The following is a 19,036-nucleotide window of genomic DNA, read 5'->3' on the forward strand; positions in this document are numbered from 1 at the left end:
TAAACATAGTCAAGTAAGACTTGTATCTTAGTAATCCCCACATTAGTCACATCTGAGAACGTCTCATTCAGCACCCTGAGTTCATCACCTTTTAGACAGGAGGTGGGTAATGTGAGATAGCACGTGTGCTTTGCAAACCTTAAAATGTTTTATAAATGTTGACATGATTGTTAACATTATTGTCAATTTTAATTGGTTCTTTGGAGTTGTGTTTGGTCATTGCATTGATCAGAATTTTGAAGTCTTACAAGATTGTTTTCCATGACAATGTCGCATCCATTGTATAAAGTATCCTCCTGGTCCTTCCTGCTTTGCTTTGCATCAGTCTACGTAATGTAATATAATGATTCCAGATTTCTCGGAATCAGTCCCTTTCGTCATTTCTTGTAGTGCATTAATATTTCATTACTGGAATGAACATTTAAAAAATATGCAAGGAAACAGGGGAAGAAGAAAATAATGAATATTCTGTATATGTAGGTCAGAAACTAAGAAGTGGTATTTCATGGCAAGGGACTTTCCTAGGTCATCGAACCTGGGCATGAGGACAAAAGGAAATGGTCCACTGACTCTGATGGGGCAATGGGCTAATTATAAACTGAAAAATGGGCAAAAAAAGTTTCCCCTGATTGTTACTCAAAGTACTTGAGAAATTGATTAATTAAAGAGAAATTATACAACATATAGGAAGAGAATAAAATGAGGGGATTGACCCAAATAAATTTTTTTTATTTTTTACTAAAGCTTTTTATTTTCAAAACCTATGCATGGATAATTTTTCAACATTAACCCTTGCAAAACCTTGGGTTCCAATTTTCTCCCTTTCCCCCCCCACTCCCTCCCTTAGATGGCAAGTAAACGTGGTAAAAATATGTGTTAAATTCAATATATGCATACTTATTTATACAATTCTCTTGCTGCACAAGAAAAATCAAATCAAAAAGGAAAAAAATGAGAAAGAAAATAAAATGAAAGCAAACAACAACAAAAAGAGTGACAATATTATGTCGTGATCCACATTCAGTTCCCACAGTCCTCTCTCTGGGTATAGATGGCTCTCTTGATCACAAGATCAGGGGAACTTGACCCAAACAATTTTACAAAAGCCTTTGAAAGTACAGGGCCAAAGCACTAGATGCTAAGTTAATTGAATTTCCAATACCCTTACTTTGGTCTCTGGAGTCAGAATAGCTGCATTCAAAACCTAGCTCTGTCACTTACTACCTATATGACATTGGGCAAATCCTTTCCCCTCACCACACCTCAGTTTCCTTCTCTGTAAAATGAAGGGATTCATTCAATGGCTTCTGAGGTCCCTTCCAGTTTTATATCTACTCCTCTAAGTCACCTTCCCTGGGCCTCAGTTTCCTCTGTAAAAAACGAGACGATTGGACTGGGTGTCCAGATGCCTGTGGAAGAAGGAAAAGCACTCAGGGAGAAGGTGCTTCTGCAACTAGATGGAGAGGAGAAAACTTACTGGAGAGAGGGGGCCTACTTCGCTCAAGTAGATGGATCAAAAGATTAAGAAGCTAGACCTGGAAGGCACTTTTCAGGGTATCCTATCCACCCTCAATGAATGGAGCTTCATTCATAGAACATAGATCTAGAACTGGAAATAAGCTCAGAGGTCACATCTCACCCTATCCTTCTTGAGCAAGAGCCATAAACCACTAACTACCTCCATATTCAAACTGGTTGTTTCATAGACATCTCAAATGTAACACATTCATCCTTCCTCCAAACCTTCCCTCTTTATGATCTCCCTTATCACTGTGGAGGCCTTGACTTGTTCCTAGGTCTCCAGGCCTGTGATCAAGGTGTTTTTGATTCTATGTGCTTCTTTCTCACCCCGCATAGACAGTTGGTTGCCAAATCTTGTCACTTCTCCAAACACCTTTTCTTTCTTTTTCCTTCTTTCCTCTCACAGCTGCCACCCTAGCTTGGGCCTTCATCACTTTTTACCTGTATTACCAAAAGAGCCTTTTGATTAGCTTAAGTGTCTTCTTCTCCTCTCCCTCCAGGCCATTCTCTGCTCAGCATGTCATCTTCCTACCACTTATCAAACAAGATAATATCTGTAACATGATTATCACAGTGTATGGCATGTATCAGATGCTTACGAAGTGCTTGTTCACTTACCCTTTTCCTCTACTCAAACTCCAAAGAGCCTCTTACTACTATAATCACAAAGTCCTTTGTTGGACATTTAAACTTTTCACAAACTGACTTCTCCTCTTTCTAGTTTTCTTAGGAATTAAATCCACTGTTCAACCATCCTGGCCTAGTTTCTGTTCCTCATACACATAGTCCTCCATGCCTGAAATGCCTTCCCTTCTTCCCTTGATCTTTTAGAAGGAATCTCTGACTTCCTTCAAGAGTCAGCTGAAAGTCCATTTTTCCTGGTCCCTCAATTTCTAGTGCCTTCCCTTCCAATGTTACCTTCTTTCTACTCTGTAGATATCATGTATACAACTATATATCTACATTTAATCTCTCCTTTTATAGGGCATCTTTATGTACCTAGAACATAGTAAAAGTTTAATAAATATTTGTTGATTGACAGGTTAATTGCCTGTCCTTATAACCTATCCAGGTACTTGACATTTTTTTGTTTGTCAGTCTGTGAGGTGAAATCTCAGAGTTCTTTTAATTTGCAGTAATTACATCTTATTAGTAATTTGCAGAATTCTTTCATATGGTTGTTGCATTTCTTCTTTTGAAAACTGCCTGTTCACATCCTTTGACTCCTTAATTTATTGGAGAATGACTCTTCTTCCTATATCTCTGTATCAATTCCATATATATTTTGGATGACAGAAAAGGGGATGATTTAATATTAAATTTTAACTATTAAACTCAATTAATAAAATTATCCAAATGAATAGTCAACTATTAAATATTTGCTATCCATTGCAGAGTAGGTATTGACTAGCATTGGTGGGAAGAATTTCCTCAATAGTTTCCTGTAGTGTCCTTCTGGAGTTCCCTTTTTCGAGCACCAAAATGTAGTGTCCGGACTAGCTACCAGCTTTGATCTTAGTGGAGGAGTGCAGGAGGCAGGACAGCCACCAGGAGGATGGTCAAAGATGGAATGCCTCTATTTCCAGTCCTCTCAGCCCTTAAATACCTACATATCTTATCAATCACATTGAGTAAACACCCTGCTGTAAATATCCTTGTTTCAAGTATACTTTTCCAGAGTTCTGGCCCTCTACAATTTCCTATGTCAATGAAGTCACAACGCCAGTCTCTATGCCATCCCCATATGAGTGGATAAAGCCAATAGAATAATTCTTATAAATAAAAAAGACAATAATAAACTCCTGCAGCTGCCACTGGCTTTGAAAATGATAACTTTAATATAATACAGGATCCCAAGAAGTGGGTAAGGATGTAGAAAAATGTAGAAAAAATTGAAGTTCTCAGGGCCACTAAGTCTCCATTCCTTTCCATTCCACTGGTGGTGACAAAAAGCCAAAAAAAAAAAAACCAAACCCATGGATGACTTTTGGCTTGCGACTGTGTATTACAGAGTCTCCTATGGGACAGCGGTTACAGATGTAGTGATGTTAGCCAACAGCTGGACTGCTAAGGGCACCAGGAACGATCAGATCCTGTATTTCCTTTGAGCCCCCTCAGTTTCTTTCCATATGTGGCAAATTAAGGTCCAGGAGAGACAAAGTGGCTCATTGGAGAGGGTAAACAGTCTCAGAATCAGGAAAACTTGAATTCAGGTCCTGCCTCTGATACCCACTATCTATGTTACTGTAGGTCCCAGAACCTCTCAGGGGCTTCCTGAAATTCTCTAAGTACAAGCTGGGGAAGAATTGTTCATTTGGACTGGGGGGGGAGGGAGTTTTCATGCCAGAAGTCACCCATATTGATGAAGCAAACGACCCTCCTCCCTTCCCTCAAAATCCCCCAAACGCAAATTCCCAATCCCTTTGGGCAGTAGCTCAACTGCACTATCCCAAATTTCCAGCAGATGTCAGAAAAGCAGTATCTAGGTCACATACTGATGGGAGGAAATGAGAAGGAAGTTGTTTTTGACAGACTGGCTACTTATATGGATAGGAGTGAGAGAGAGGGTGGAACTAACTCTCAAATGACATGAGGCCCGAATCAATCAGTAAAGGCCCAACTTGACGTGAGAACTAGACATCCCAGTGCTTTAAACATTGGGAAAGGGCTGTCCATCACATCTTTATAATAACTCATTGGCTCTTCACAATAATCTTATGAGAGATCCTCATTTTACAGATGGGAAAGCTGAGGCACAAAGAAGTGATTTACTTAGTCACACAATTAGGAAATGTCTGAGGAGGATTTTGAACTCAAGACTTCCTGCCTCCGCACTATCTAGCATGACCTTATCGTTCATTCCATAAGTATCCACACAGGCCACGCTGCCCCTATGGGGTCTGTGGCAAACACCAGAGGGGAACCCTATTAAGAGACCTCTGGGATTCAGAGCACACAATTAGCTATCTGTGTAGCTGCATGTATACATACCTAGCTTGAAAAGCAGTTATTGGCCCACTAATAGGCTTTAGTTGAGACAGAATGCCACATGCAAGGCAACCCGGTTTAATTCCAGCTCTTGATCCCAATAATGCCATGGATATTGAATGATTCATTCAACGAGCTGAATGTGACTTTTAATCTAGTCACTATTACGTGAAGAACAGAACATTAGTAAAATCTGGTTCTTCCATGAGAAGGAAGACATTTTAGAGTTTGAAGTGACCTGAGTGAGGTACCCTTGAGGAAATCGAAGCATGCGGTTAATTACTTGCCTGTATCACAGTTAGTCTAAGGCAATATTTGAATCCAGTTTTTCTTGGCCCCAACAATATACCATGCTGTTTTGCTCCCCCAATCTTAGAAAGCGGTCCTAGAATAGACCCCTCAGACCAGTTATTCTGATTAGCCCAACAGGTTTCACTCTCCCCAAATAAACAAGCCTCCATTGGCTTTATTGATGGTTTGACTCAGTATGACTCAGTAATAAACCTAGAATTCGGCGGCACTTAATGTAGCAAATGGAATGGAATGGCACGACCAGGGCCCAAGGAGGCAATGCCAAAGGACTGAACTACGGCTTAGAACGATTGTCATGGGACAGGTAGGAGAAGGGCACGTGGCCAAAGCGTGCATCTGATGCTTGAGCACCAGCTTATGGATTAAGTGGCAAAGTCTCGGAAATGGAAGGTAGACTGGGGGTAGATTATGGCAACAGTATGACTGTAGTGCTTTGAGGCTCTCAGAGCTACTGGCACATAGACCTTTTCTCATCTTATTCTCACAACAATCCCGAAAGGCAGGTGCTATTATAAAAATGAATTTGAACTTTGGTCTTCCTGACTCTAAATCCTGCTCTTTCTTGACCCAGCTGCCGCTGTGGAGGTCCTGCTAATGCTCACCTCTTCCAAGCCCATAAATAACCCCTCCCAGCCCTAGCTTGACAGGTCCATCAAACTGCTAGGTACTTGGGATGGGATTAGACCAGACTATGTTAGATAGCACAGTGAATAGCATACATGACTTAGAGTCAGCAAGTGCTGAGTTCAAAACCTTCCTGAGATATTTACTCAAGTTCAGAATTGGAATGAAATGAGATATTGGGCAGTTAACAAAAAGAGGTCTAATTAGCCACACCAGGGAAAGGATCTTCGATGTGGATACAGTTGACTCATTTGAGCACAACATTGCTGTGCTGCTGTAGGTCACGTTGTTAGTTTGTGGTCCGAGGTCTGAGACAAGACCCCTACTCCTTGGGCAGGAAAGTACATCATCAACTAAAGATAAGGAATAACAAAAGAAAGGCAAAGGCAGCTTGGGATTTCTAGCACAGATCCACCTGGTTCCTCACTGAGTTGGTGTGTGTCCTTAATTCTGGAAGAAGATGGTGACTTCAGGGAGGTGATATCATGATATATGCATGTGAACTGGATTTAAGCGAGGAACTTGGGGCTGGGCAAGATCACTTGCCTCAATTTCCCTTCCAGAGTCATCTAGATCCATGGCCAGATATAGATCAGGATGACTGGAGATGGCCCCAGATGAACTGGGAGACCTTGTAAGGTCTTCAGTGTGACTTAAATCTTACCTACATACATATGCTCTTAAAAGCATTTTTAACTTTTCTTTTGGATCTCTGACTCCTCCCAAAATATCTTGGGGTTTAATGGCTAGATTTCTTTCTTAAGGACCATGCCTTAAACCCCAAACCCCTCTAATTCTCATTGAGTAGCCACTAATAGGTCCCAGACCAAACCCCATTCGGTCATCATTATATTCACATTGAATATAAATAGCAACCACCTCTGCTTTGGCCAGAAACCCTGAGAGTCTTCCCCTTCCAGATTTGTTACCTAATTGGGTTTTGTTTGTTTGTTTGTTTTTTGACTAGGTAAAGGGGGAGATTCTTTGCCTCCATTGCTACCTAGCCTTAATCACTGAATGGGTGTTGCTTCAGTCAAACCGAGACCTATTGAAGACCTTACAAGGTCTTCCCCTGCATCCAGGGCCATCTCCAGTCATTCTGATCTGTCTCTGGCCACTGGACCCAGATGGCTCTGGAAGGGAAAGTGAAGCAGGTGTTGCCCAGCCCTTCCTCACTTAAATCCAATTCACGTGCAAGTCATGAGATCACCTCCCTTATGGTCCTCTCCTAGGACAAAGAACAAACAATAACAACACCTGATGGCTCCCTCCCTCATTAGCCACCATGTGAGTTGAATTGCCATGACAGTGAGTTAAAGAATGATCCTATTCTTCCCCATCCCTCTCTATAGTCAGACCTTATTGTTCAGACAGCCATAGCCTAGAGAGCCAAGCAAAAATCTTCTCCTTTAAAAGGCCCATTGGATCATCAGCTCTTCAGATTATCAGCCAATGAAGGGCTTTCTCTCATCTTTTACTGTAAGCTTCCCGATAGTTGTGCATGGCTGGGAAGCAGGATGGTTTGCAAGCTTCTAAGGTGGTCTCTTTCCACCGGAATGGTTATGAAGCTTCCTCAGGAGGGGATGGTCCTATATTTGTAAGATTGTGGAAAACGGGACCAGAGAACTTCAAATGTCTCAATTTTGAAAAGAAAGGAGAAAGAACAGAATTTATAAACTACAGGCTCTGGTTCCTTGGGAAATCCTAGAGCAGATAGATCATTAAAGAAATAGTGAATACTTAGAAAGAGAATCTGAGATGGCAGAGAACAATCAGATCTCAGGCTCAAGAACAAGTTATACCAGACTAAACTTATTTCCTTAAAAAAATTTTTTTTGATCAGGTGACTAAACTGGTTAATCAGGAAATGTTGTAAATGCAATTAACCTAGATCTTATCAAAGCTTTTGGTAATATATCTCACACTATTTTGGTGAGAAAGAGGGAGAGACATAGGCTAGATGTTTCTAGAAAAAGATTTAGAAATAGTTGAATAATACTCAGTATTGTTTAAACTTGGAAGGAGGTCTCTAGTACAATGCTCCAGGGATCTCTACTTGACCTTGTGGTAATTAATAGTTTTATTGATGACTTGGATAAAGTCACAGATGCCCATCAATTTTGAGATGCCAAAGCTGGGAGGAAGATTTAATATAGTAGATGCCAGAGCTGGGATCCAAAAAGGGAGTAGTGGGCTGAATCTAGATGAAATTCAGTAAAGAGAAATGTCAAGTTATAAATGGGTGCAAAAAGTCAACTTAACAAGTACAGAATGGGATAGGAGAATGAAGTTTCATTGAAAAAAAGCAGTTTCACTGAAAAAAGATACGAAGGTTATAGTAGACCACAAACTCAATGTGAGAAGTGTCATGCGGCAGCTAAAGAATCTCTATATTTCTTTTTCTTTTTTTTTATTAAAACTTTTTATTTACAAAACATATGCATGGGAAATTTGTCAACATTGACCCTTGCAAAACCTTATGTTCCAAAATTTCCCCTCCTTCCATCCATCCCCTCCCCTACCTGGCAGGTAGTCAGATACATGTCAAATATGTTAAAATATATGTTAAATGCAATATATGTATGCATATTTATACAGTTATCTTGCTGCACAAGAAAAATCAGATCAAGAAAGAAAAAACTGAGAAAGAAAACAAAATGCAAGCAAACAATAATAGAAAGAGTGAAAATGCTAAGTTGTGGTCCACACTGAGTTCCCAGAGTCCTCTCTCTAGGTGCAGAAGGCTCTCATCATCACAAGATCATTGGAACTGGCATTAATCATCTCATTGTTGGAAAAAGTTACGTTCATCAGAATTGATCATCATATAATCTTGTTGTTGCCATGTACAATGATCTCCTGGTTCTGCTCATTTCACTCAGCATCAGTTCATGTAAGTCTCTCCAGGCCTCTCTGAAATCATCCTGCTCATCATTTCTCATAGAACAATAATATTCTATAACATTCACATACCATAACTTATTCAGCCATTCTCCAATTGATGGGCATCCACTCATTTTCCAGTTTCTGGCCACTACAAAAAGAGCCGCCACAAACATTTTGGCACATGTGGGTCCCTTTCCTTTCTTTAAGGATCTCTCTAGGATATAAGCCCAGTAGAAATACTGTTGGGTGAAAGGGTATGCACAGTTTGATAACTTTTTGAGTATAGTTCCAAATTGCTCTCCAGAATGGCTGGCTCCATTCACAATTCCACCAACAAAACCAACCCCAGTTTTCCCACATCCCCTCCAACATTCGTCATTATCTTTTCCTGTCATCTTAGCCAATCTGAGAGGTATGTAGTGGTATGTCAGTTGTCTTAATTTGCATTTCTCTGATCAATAGTTATTTAGAGCACCTTTTCATAGGACTAAAAATAGTTTCAGTTTCTTCATCTGAAAATTGTCTGTTCATATATTTTGGCCATTTATTAATTGGAGAATGGCTTGAATTTTTATATATTTGAGTCAATACTCTATATATTTTAGAAATGAGGCCTTTATCAGAACCCTTAAATGTAAAAATGTTTTCCCAATTTATTGCTTCCCTTCTAATTTTGTCTGCATTAGTTTTGTTGGTACAAAAAACTTGTTAACTTATCTATTTGGTGTTCAATAATGAGTTCCAGTTCTTCTTTGGTCACAAATTCCTTCCTTCACATATCTGAGAGGTAAAATAGGATACTATGTTCTTCTAATTTGCTTATAATTCTTTAAGTCTAAATCATGGACCTATTTCGACCTTATCTTATTATACGGTGTTAAGTGTAGGTCAATGCCTAGTTTCTGCCACACTAATTTTCAATTTTCCCAGCAGTTTTTGTCAGATAGTGAGTTCTTATTCCAACAGCTGGGGTCTTTGGATTTGTCAAACACTAGATTACTATATAATTATTGATTAGTTTGTCCTGTAAACCTAACCTGTTCCACTGATCTACCACTCTATTTCTTAGCCAATACCAAATGGTTTTGATGACCACTGCTTTATAATATAGTTTTGGGTCTGGCACAGCTAGGCCACCTTCATTAGCATTTTTTTCATTAATTCCGTTGAAATTCTTGACCTTTGTTCTTCCAGATGAACTTTGTTATTTTTTTTTCTAGATCTGTAAAATAATTTCTTGAGAATTTGATTGGTATGGCACTAAATAAGTTGCATTTAGGTAATATTGTCATTTTTATTATGTTCACTTGGCCTAACCATGAGCACTTGATATTTTTCTAATTGTTTAGATCTGACTTTATTTGTGTAGAAAATGTTTTCCAGTTTTCTAGCGGCCTATAATTTCTATACTTCCTGACTTTCCCTTGGCAGATAGACTCCCAAATATTTTATATTACCAACAGTTATCTTAAATGTAATTTCTCTTTGTATCTCTAACTGTTGGGTTTTGTTAGTGATATATAAGAATGCTGATGACTTATGTGGATTTATTTTGTATCCTGCAACTTTGCTAAAGGTGTGGATTATTTCTAATAGCTTTTTAGTAGAATTTCTGGGGTTCTCTAAGTATACCATCATATCATCTATAAAGAATGATAATTTGGTTTCCTTATTACCTACTCTAATTCCTTTAATCTCTTTTTCTTCTCTTATTGCCAAAGCTAACATTTCTAATACAGTATTGAATACTAATGGAGATAGTGAGCAATCTTGTTTCACCCCTGATCTTACTGGGAATGATTCTAATTTGTCCTTATTACATATAATGCTTGCTGATGGTTTTAAATAGATACTACTGATCATTTTAAGGAAAAGTCCATTTACTACTATACTCTATAGTATTTTTAAAAGGAATAGGTGTTAGATTTTATGAAATGCTTTTTCTGCATCTATTGAGATAATCATTCGATTTTTGTTAGTTTAGTTATTGATATAGTCGATTATGCTGATAGTTTTCCTAATATTGAACCAGCTTTGCATTCCTGGTATAAAGCCTACTTGGTCATAGTGTATTATCCTGGGGGTGACTTTCTGTAATCTCTTTGATAATATTTTATTTAAGATTTTTGCATTACTATTCTTTAGGGAAATTGGCCTATAATTTTCTTTCTCTGTTTTCACCCTACCTGGTTTAGCTATCCCCACCATATCTGTGTCATAAAAGGAATTTCTTTCCCTATTTTTTCAAATAGTTTATATAGTATTGGAATTATTTGTTCTTTAAATATTTGGTAGAATTCACATGTAAATCCATCTGGCCCATTTTTTCTTAGGGAGTTGATTAATAGCTTGTTCTATTCCTTTTTCTAAAATGGGACTATTTAAATAATTTATTTCCTCTTCTGTTAACCTGGGCAATCTATATTTTTGAAGATATTCCTCCTTTTCACTTAGATTATCAAATTTATTGACATATAGTTGGGCAAAATAACTCCTAATTATTGCTCTAATTTCTTCTTCATTGGTGAAAAGTTCTCCCTTTTCACTTTTGAGACTAACAATTTGATTTTCTTCTTTCTTTTTTCTAATCAAGTTAACTAAAGATTTATCGATTTTGTTGGTTTTTTCATAAAACCAACTCTTAGTTTTATTTTTTAATTCAATAGTTTTCTTTCAGTTTTATTAATCTCCCTTTTTATTTTCAGAATTTCAAATTTGGTATTTAATTAAGAGTTTAAAATTTGTTCTTTTTCTAGCTTTTTATGTTGTGAGCCCAATTCACCGATCTTCTCTTTATTTTGTGCAAGTAAGAATCTACAGATATAAATTTTCCCCTAATAATCACTTTGATTGTATCCCACAAATTCTGGTATGTTGTCTCATTATTGTCATTCTCTTGGATGAACTTATTGATTGTTATATGATTTGTTGTTTCTCCTATTCATTCTTTAGGATTAGATTATATAGTTTCCAATTGGTTTTTGGTTTATTTTCCCTTGACCTGTTATTGCATGTGATTTTTATTGCATTGTGATCTGGAAAAAATGCATCTGCTTTTCTGCATTTTATTTTGAGGTTTTTTTATGTCCTAATACATGGTCAATTTTTGTATAGATTTCGTGAACTGCCAAGAAAAAAGTATACTCCTTTCTGTCTTTATTCAATTTTTTCCAAAGATCTATTATACCTAACTCTTCTAACATTCTGTTTAGCTTTTTAACTTCTTATTTATTTTGCAGTTTAATTTATCTAGCTCTGAGAGAGCAAAGTTAAGATCCCCCAGTAGGATAGTTTTGCTCTCTATTTTTTCTTGCAGCTCTTTTCACTTCTCTAAGAATTTGGATACTATCCCATTTGGTGCATATATGTTTAGTATTGATATTGCTTCATTATCTATAGTGCCCTTTAGCAAGATATAGTTTCCTTCCTTATCTCTTTTAATTAGATCTATTTTTGCTTTTACTTGACCTAAGATCAGGATTGCTACCCCTGCTTTTTTTGTTTTGTTTTGTTTTTTACTTCACCTGAAGCATAATAAATTCTGTGCCAGCCTTTTATCTGTACTCTATGTATCACTCTGCTTTAAATATGTTTCTTGTAAACAATATATTTTGGGATTCTGGCTTTGAACTCAGTCTGCTATTTCCTTCCATTTTATGGGAGAATGTGAATTCACATTCACAGTTAAAGTGACTAATTCTGTATTTCCTGCCATCTTATTTACCCCAAGTTATGCTTTTCTCTTTCCTTTCCCCCTTCCCACCTCCCCAATATTTTGCTTCTCATCACCACCTCCCTCAAAGAGCACTCTCCCTTTAGAGCCCCTCCCCCATCTTATAGCTTTTTCCTGCCACTGCTGTTTTCCCTTCTATTAGCCTTTCCCTTTCTTTTCCACTTTCCTCTCCCACTTCTCTATAAAGTGAGACAAGTTTCTCTGTGAAATCAAATATGTCCGATATTCTCTCTTTGAGCCAAATCTGATAAGAATAAGATTCACCCAATGCTCACCCTCCTCCCTTCTTTCCCTTATTTATAATAGATCTTGTTTGTCTCTTCATGAGATGTAACATTCCTCATTTTACCTCCATTTCTCCCTTTTTCCAGTACAATCCCCTTTCCACCTCTTGTTACTTTTTCATATTATCATAATAAAATCAAATTATACCTGCACTCTCTAAGTATACCCATAACAGAAATATAGTTCTCAAGAGTTCTTTCTTTTTTACCTTTTTATGCTTCTCTTGAGTTTTTGTATTTGGAGAGCAGTTTTTTTCAGCTCAAGTCTTTTCATCAGAAATAGATGAAATTCACCTGTATCATTGAATGTCCATCTTCTTCCCTGAAAGATAATGCCCATTTTAGCTGGGTAGCTTATTCTTGGCTGTAATCCAAGTTCCTTTGCCTTTGAGAATATCATATTCCATGCCCTTAGATCCTTTAAGGTGGAGGCTGCTAGGTCCAGGGTAATCCTGATTGTGGCCCCTCAGTATTTGAATTGTTTCTTTTTGGATGCTTGCAATATTTTTTCCTTGGTCTAATAGTTCTGAAATTTAGCCATGATATTCCTTGGGGTTTTTAATTTGGGGTCTCTTTCAGGAGGTGATCGGTGAATTCTTTCAATGGCTATTTTGCCCTCTGATTCTAGGACATCAGGGCAGTTTTCTTTAATGATTTTCTGAAGGATAATGTCTAGGTTCTTTTTTCATCATGGATTTCAGGAATCCAGTAATACTTAGATTTTCTCTTCTAGTTCTGTTTTCCAGATTAGTTGTTTTTCCTAGGAGGTATTTCATATTTTCTTCTATTTTTTTTTCATTTTTTTTTTTGGTTCTATTTGACTGATTCTTGAAGTCTTTTACTTCATTTGTTCAATTGTAATTTTTAGCATATTTTCTTCAGTTACCTTTTTTAGCTCCTTTTGCATTTGGCCAATTGAATTGTTTTGTTTATTAGATCTTTTTTCCATTTCACAAATTCTCAAATTGGTATCTTTTTCATATCCATTTTGTTAGGAGTTTTATTCTTTTTCCATTATTTTTTAGGGAGGTATATGCTTTTCCCATTTCATCAAATCTATTTTTAAAGGTGTTTTCTTCAGATAATTTATGTTTTTCCTTTTCCATACCCTTTTGCAAAGATCTTATTTCCTTCCCCCATTTTTCTTCTAAGATCCTTTTTGAGATCTTCTAAGAAGGCCTTGTCAAATGGGGACCAGCTCATATCTCCCTTTGAGGCGTCATCTGGAGTTGATTTTCCTTTAGGAACCTTAGGATTTGAGGTCTGCTCTCTATCTTCATAAAAGTTATCTATGATCAGAGTTGTTTTTACTTTTTTGCTCATTTTTAAGGGTTGAGGTCTGCTCTTAAGGCAAAGGAGGGGCAGCTGCTTTAGTCTGCCCTGGGGCCGGTGTTTCTGACTGTCTTCAGGTGTTGGATAATGTGTTTCAGGGCTCAGCAGCTTATAATTTGCCTTTTGTATTGGCTTTTGGGTATCTTGCAGCAAATCTAATAAGCCACCCACCTGCAACCAGGGTAGAATAACCTAAGAGATTCACAGAAGGTTCCCTGATCACAGCAAAGCTCTGGTTCCCCACCCCTGCTCCTTGCCCCGGACTCCCTGTGCTGCGGCTTGGGCTTGGTAGACTGTCCCCCTGTCTGACTGAAACAGAGCTGTTCTGAAGTTCTTCCAAGGTATATTCTTCTGGGAATGTGCTGTTCTCCAAATATTTGTGGGTTCTGTCACTTCAAAACTAGTTTAGAGGCTTTATCTGCTGTTAGTTTGAGAGAAAGGTCAGAGGAGATCACAGAAAGTTGTGTCTGCTCTCTGCCATGTTGGCTCTGCCCCCCCACCAAACAACCTCTTATATACTTGGAATGCATTATGAGAGAAAGGAAGAACAAAGAGGTTTTTTTACTGCTCAGTTTAGATCTCATCTGGAGTCTTGTGTTCAATTCTGGGACTACAGTTCAATGAGAACATTGATGAACTGGGAAAAAGCTCCAGAGGAGGCCAATCAAGACAGCAAAGACCCTTCATTATGTGTTATAAGAAGAGAGGAAGAAGGGACTAGAGGTGTTTGGGCCAGAGAAGATACGACTCAGGGAGGACATGACAATTGTCTATGGGTATCTGAAGGGCTGCCTTGTATAAAAGGAAAGAGACTTATTCTGTTTGACCCTAGAGGGTAGATCCAAGAGCAATGGCAGCAGGGGATCTGAGGGAAGGAAGTCAGAGAAAAGCTGATTTAGATTTGATGTTAGGGGGGATTTCCTAACACTTGGAGCTGTTCCCATATGGAATGGGCTGCTATGGAAGGGAGCAGATTCCCTCGTTTGGAAGTCTCCAAGCCGAGGATCAGTGACTACAGGAACAGTTGGGTGAGAAGTCTCTGTAGGTATTAGTTGTACTAGACTACCATTGAGTTCCCTACCAGCTCTCAAATTCTGTGATTCTGTGACTAGAAATGCAAACAATGGTGTGATGAAGATCTATGAGGAATGACAGGCTACAGATGTCATTGGACAAGGGTAAAAATAAAAAAAAAATAAAAATGGAAAAAGGTTCTCCCTGATGAGGGAATTCCCTTCATCAATGTAAGTCAGCTCCTTCTCTTCAACTGCTAGTCTCTTAAGAGAGTTGATAAGGGCAGAGAGGTTAATTAGGCTGAGGGTCCCACACAGGTAGGTAGCACTGCAGTAGATAGAACATTGGGCCTGGAGTCAGGAGGATTCCTCTTCCTGAGTTCAAAATCTGGCCTCAGACATTTACTAGCTGTGTGACCCTGGACAAGTCGCTTAATTCTGTTTGCCTTAATTTCCTTATTTGCAAATTAATGGCAAACTACTTTAGTATCTTTGCCAAGAAAATCCCAAATGGAATCACAAAGAGTCAATCACAACTGAAAAATGACCAAACAACGACATGGAATTGGAAAAGGTCAAATGAGTCTCTGGAGAAGACATTAGACCTGGAGACAGGAAGACCTGAGTTCAAATCTGACCTCAGATACCTACTAACCCTGTAACTTTGGGCAATTCACTTAACTTCTATCTACCTCAATTTCCTCAACTATAAAATAGGAATAATAATAGTATAATGATCACCTTACAGGGTGATTGTGAGGATCAAATAAAATAATATTTCTAAAGTACTTAGCACAGTACCTGGCACATAATAAATTCCTGGCCTCTTTCTCCCTTACCCAAATGTTTCAATTTTCAAAAAACTAAAAGCCAGTGAGCCTAGTGAGAAGTGAAGAGAATTAGATGGAGTCAAACTGGTTAAATGGTTGAACTCTGAGTCCTAATTTATTAATTCAATATAAACTAGAAAGGGGATTTCCAGTGGAGTCCCCCAGTCCTCTGTGCTTAGCTCCATGCTAGTCACCATTTCTATTAATGACTTAAAGAAAGCCATAGACAGTGTCCCCAACAACTTGACAGGTGACACAAAGCTGAAAGGGAGAGCTCAAATGCTAGATGATAGAGATGATAGGCTACAGCAGGGGGTCTTAAATTCTCTTGGAAGTTACAGACCCCCTTGACAGTCTAGGGAAGTTTATAGACCTCTTCTCAGAAATATGTACTTGTAAAAAAAAAAGTTCACAATGGAAGGAAAGGTTAAATTTCAAATAGAGATTAGTGAACATAAAAGTACAATTTGTTCTTCTCTGAGTTAATAGGCTCCCCTGAAATCTCTCTATGGGTCCCAGGGTGAGAGCTCTGGATCTAGAACACTGGGTTGGAAGCTTTGGAGAAGTTCCATATACTCTTTGTTATGCAGGGACCTAGAGAAATTTTCATCCTGCCATCACCCTCAGGACTGAACCTGGTCCATATGCTTGTGTCCAGAGGGAGAGGGAGAGGGCAAGTGACCCAGTTCACTAAAGCCCTGTTCCAGTTTGTTACAACCAATTGGAATTACCTCAGACCTAAAACAAACACCTAGCATATAGAAGGCTCTTTGCTTCCCCAATTTGTATACTGAGACAGTAGCGGGAAAGTGGAGAGAGCACTGGCTTGGTCTAGAGTAAAGAAGACCTGAGTTCAAGTATGACCTTAGACACTAGCTGGGTGACCCTAAGCAAGGTTTGCCTCAGTTTCCTCAGCTGTAAAGTGGGACTAATAATAGCATCTACTTCCTAAGATTGTTGTGAGGATCCAATGAGATAGTAATTATAAAAGTGCTCTGTGCCTTTTGGCAGGCCCTCCTTCCTTATCTCACTCTCTTGGCTTCCAGTCTACATTTAGATTGCTTATTTTGTATGGGACCTTTCCAATGGTCTGTCTCTTCTGTCTCACCTTGAACCCCTTGCCCAAGGCGGATACTAGTGTTGGAATCTTTACAAAGTGTTAAAACATTGGAGTTGATTTGAACTTAGAAAGAGATATTTTGGGCCAGAACTTGAAACAAAGTACTAAGTGGAACTGATAGAACAGTGCTTGTGTTCACACCTTTAGAGAGCTCATAAGTATCTAAGTACTCAATGGAGTTCACACGTGTAGGGCTTAGTCTGAATTCACACCTCCCTTGAAGTTCTTAGGACCAGAGAGCACTCTTGGAGATAACCCATAATCCCTGCCTCGAGAAGGAGGAGTTACCCTTTGGGAGATGATATATATGGAGGAAGCTCTTGGAGCTAGGAAGAATTTCTCTGGAACATGAGAGATAGGCCTCAACTAACCAGGCTAATTTGGAAGAAGAAATAAACGTTTGCATTTTTACCAGCTGGCTGTGATTTTGGAGTAATTATTTATTTCAACTGAGACTAAGGCTGCTTCCAGGAAAATGTTCACATACTAGTCCCTCTGAAATGTTCTTTCATTTGCACTCCATATGTGATATATGTACACTTTTTTGGCATGATACATCTCCCCATTAGAATGGAGGGAAGCCATGCAGCATGAAGACCATCCAGAACACCATATAGCCCTAAAGATGGAGCCAATGGGAAACTGGCAAGGAACTGTTGGGCCAAACCAGAAACTAGCATTGTGAACTTGCAGCAGAGATGCAGCAAAGGAAATTCTTGGATCCTTCCAAGTTCCTGGAATGAAATCAGAGGAATCTGCACAAACTGGGCCTCAGACCCAGGAAATCACAAGGGATGGGATCCATGACCTTGTGCTCTGTTGGGTTATGTGTACTGAAATCTGAGGAAGGAGGTTAACTCTTAAGTGACCCCAAGTGCTTTCTCCTGTCAAGGGAAGGTTCATCCATGATAGCACAATAATCTAGAAGAAGCATGTAGATCCCAGAATTTCAGCTTGGAAGGATTTAAAGGCCACCTCATTCAGCCCATATCTGAAAAAAAATGCTCATTATGCCTAAATATTCCTTAAGACAAAGAATAGTAGGGCTTACAAGAACAAAATCCTGACAGAGAAAACACAATTTCTGATGAAAAGGGAGATGGAAGAAGGAGAGTCGAAAGAGACCAATATGATTACTTGAGAGTTAAACTCAGATTTTAAACTAAACAAGGATAGGAGTCAGGGCAGGTAACTGCTGATGAGGATAAAAAAGTTTTGTGATCTCTAGCAGTGTCTCTACTGTTCCTGTATTCTAAAGAAATCATAAAAAAGGGAAAAGGACACATGTGCAAAAATGTTTGTGGCAGCCCTCTTTGTAGTAGCAAGAAACTGGAAGCTGAGTGGACGCCCATCAGCTGGAGAATGGCTGAATAAGTGGTGGTATATGAATGTTATGGAATATTATTGATCTGTAAGAAATGATGAGCAGGATGATTTCAGAGAAACCTGGAGAGACTTACAGGAACTGATGCTGAGTGAAATGAGCAGAACCAGGAGAACATTGTACATGGAAACAACATGATTATGTGATGATCAATTCTGATGGATATGGCTCTCTTCAACAATTTCCAGGCCAGTTCCAATAGACTTGTGATGGAGAGAGCCATCTACATGCAGAAAGGGAGCTGGGGGGACTGAATGTGGATCACAACGTAGTATTTTCACCTTTTTTGTTGTTTGCTTGCTTTCCCCCACATTTTTTTCCTTTTTGATCTGATTTTTCTTGTGCAGCATGATAAATGTGGAACTATGTCTAGAAGAATTGCCCATAAATTTTACTCAATACTTTGTACTTTATTTAAAATAAACACTTGCTGCTAGTTGTTACAAAATAGTGGCTTACCTACCTCACAGGGTTGTTGTGAGGATGAAGATAATGTCTGCAAACCTTAACCACCCTGAAAGGTGCTAATAAAAAAGCTGATTTTTTTCCTCTTTCGAAAAAAAAAGAATTGCAAGTTTTAACATTGTATTACTGTCTAGAAGAGGGGGTAGGGAAGGAGAAAGGAGGATGGAAAATTTGGAACACAAGGTTCTTCAAGGGTGAGTGTTGAAAGCTATTTTTGCATATGTATATATTTTTATTATAGCTTTTTATTGACAGAACATATGCATGGGTAATTTTTTAACATTGACCCTTGCAAAATTTTCTGTTCCAAATTTTCCTCTCCTTCCCCCCACCCCCTCCCCAGATGGCAGGTAGTCCCATACATGTTAAATATGTTAAAGTATATGTTAAATCCAATATATGTATACATATTTATACAGTTGCCTTGCTGTACAAGAAAATCGGATTTAGAAAGAAGGTAAAAATAACCTGGAAAGGAAAACAAAAATGCAAGCAGATAATAACAGAAAGAGTGGAAATGCTGGGTTGTGGTCCACACTCAGTT

The sequence above is a fragment of the Sarcophilus harrisii genome, chromosome X (assembly GCF_902635505.1).
Source record: "Sarcophilus harrisii chromosome X, mSarHar1.11, whole genome shotgun sequence".
NCBI lineage: Eukaryota > Metazoa > Chordata > Mammalia > Dasyuromorphia > Dasyuridae > Sarcophilus > Sarcophilus harrisii.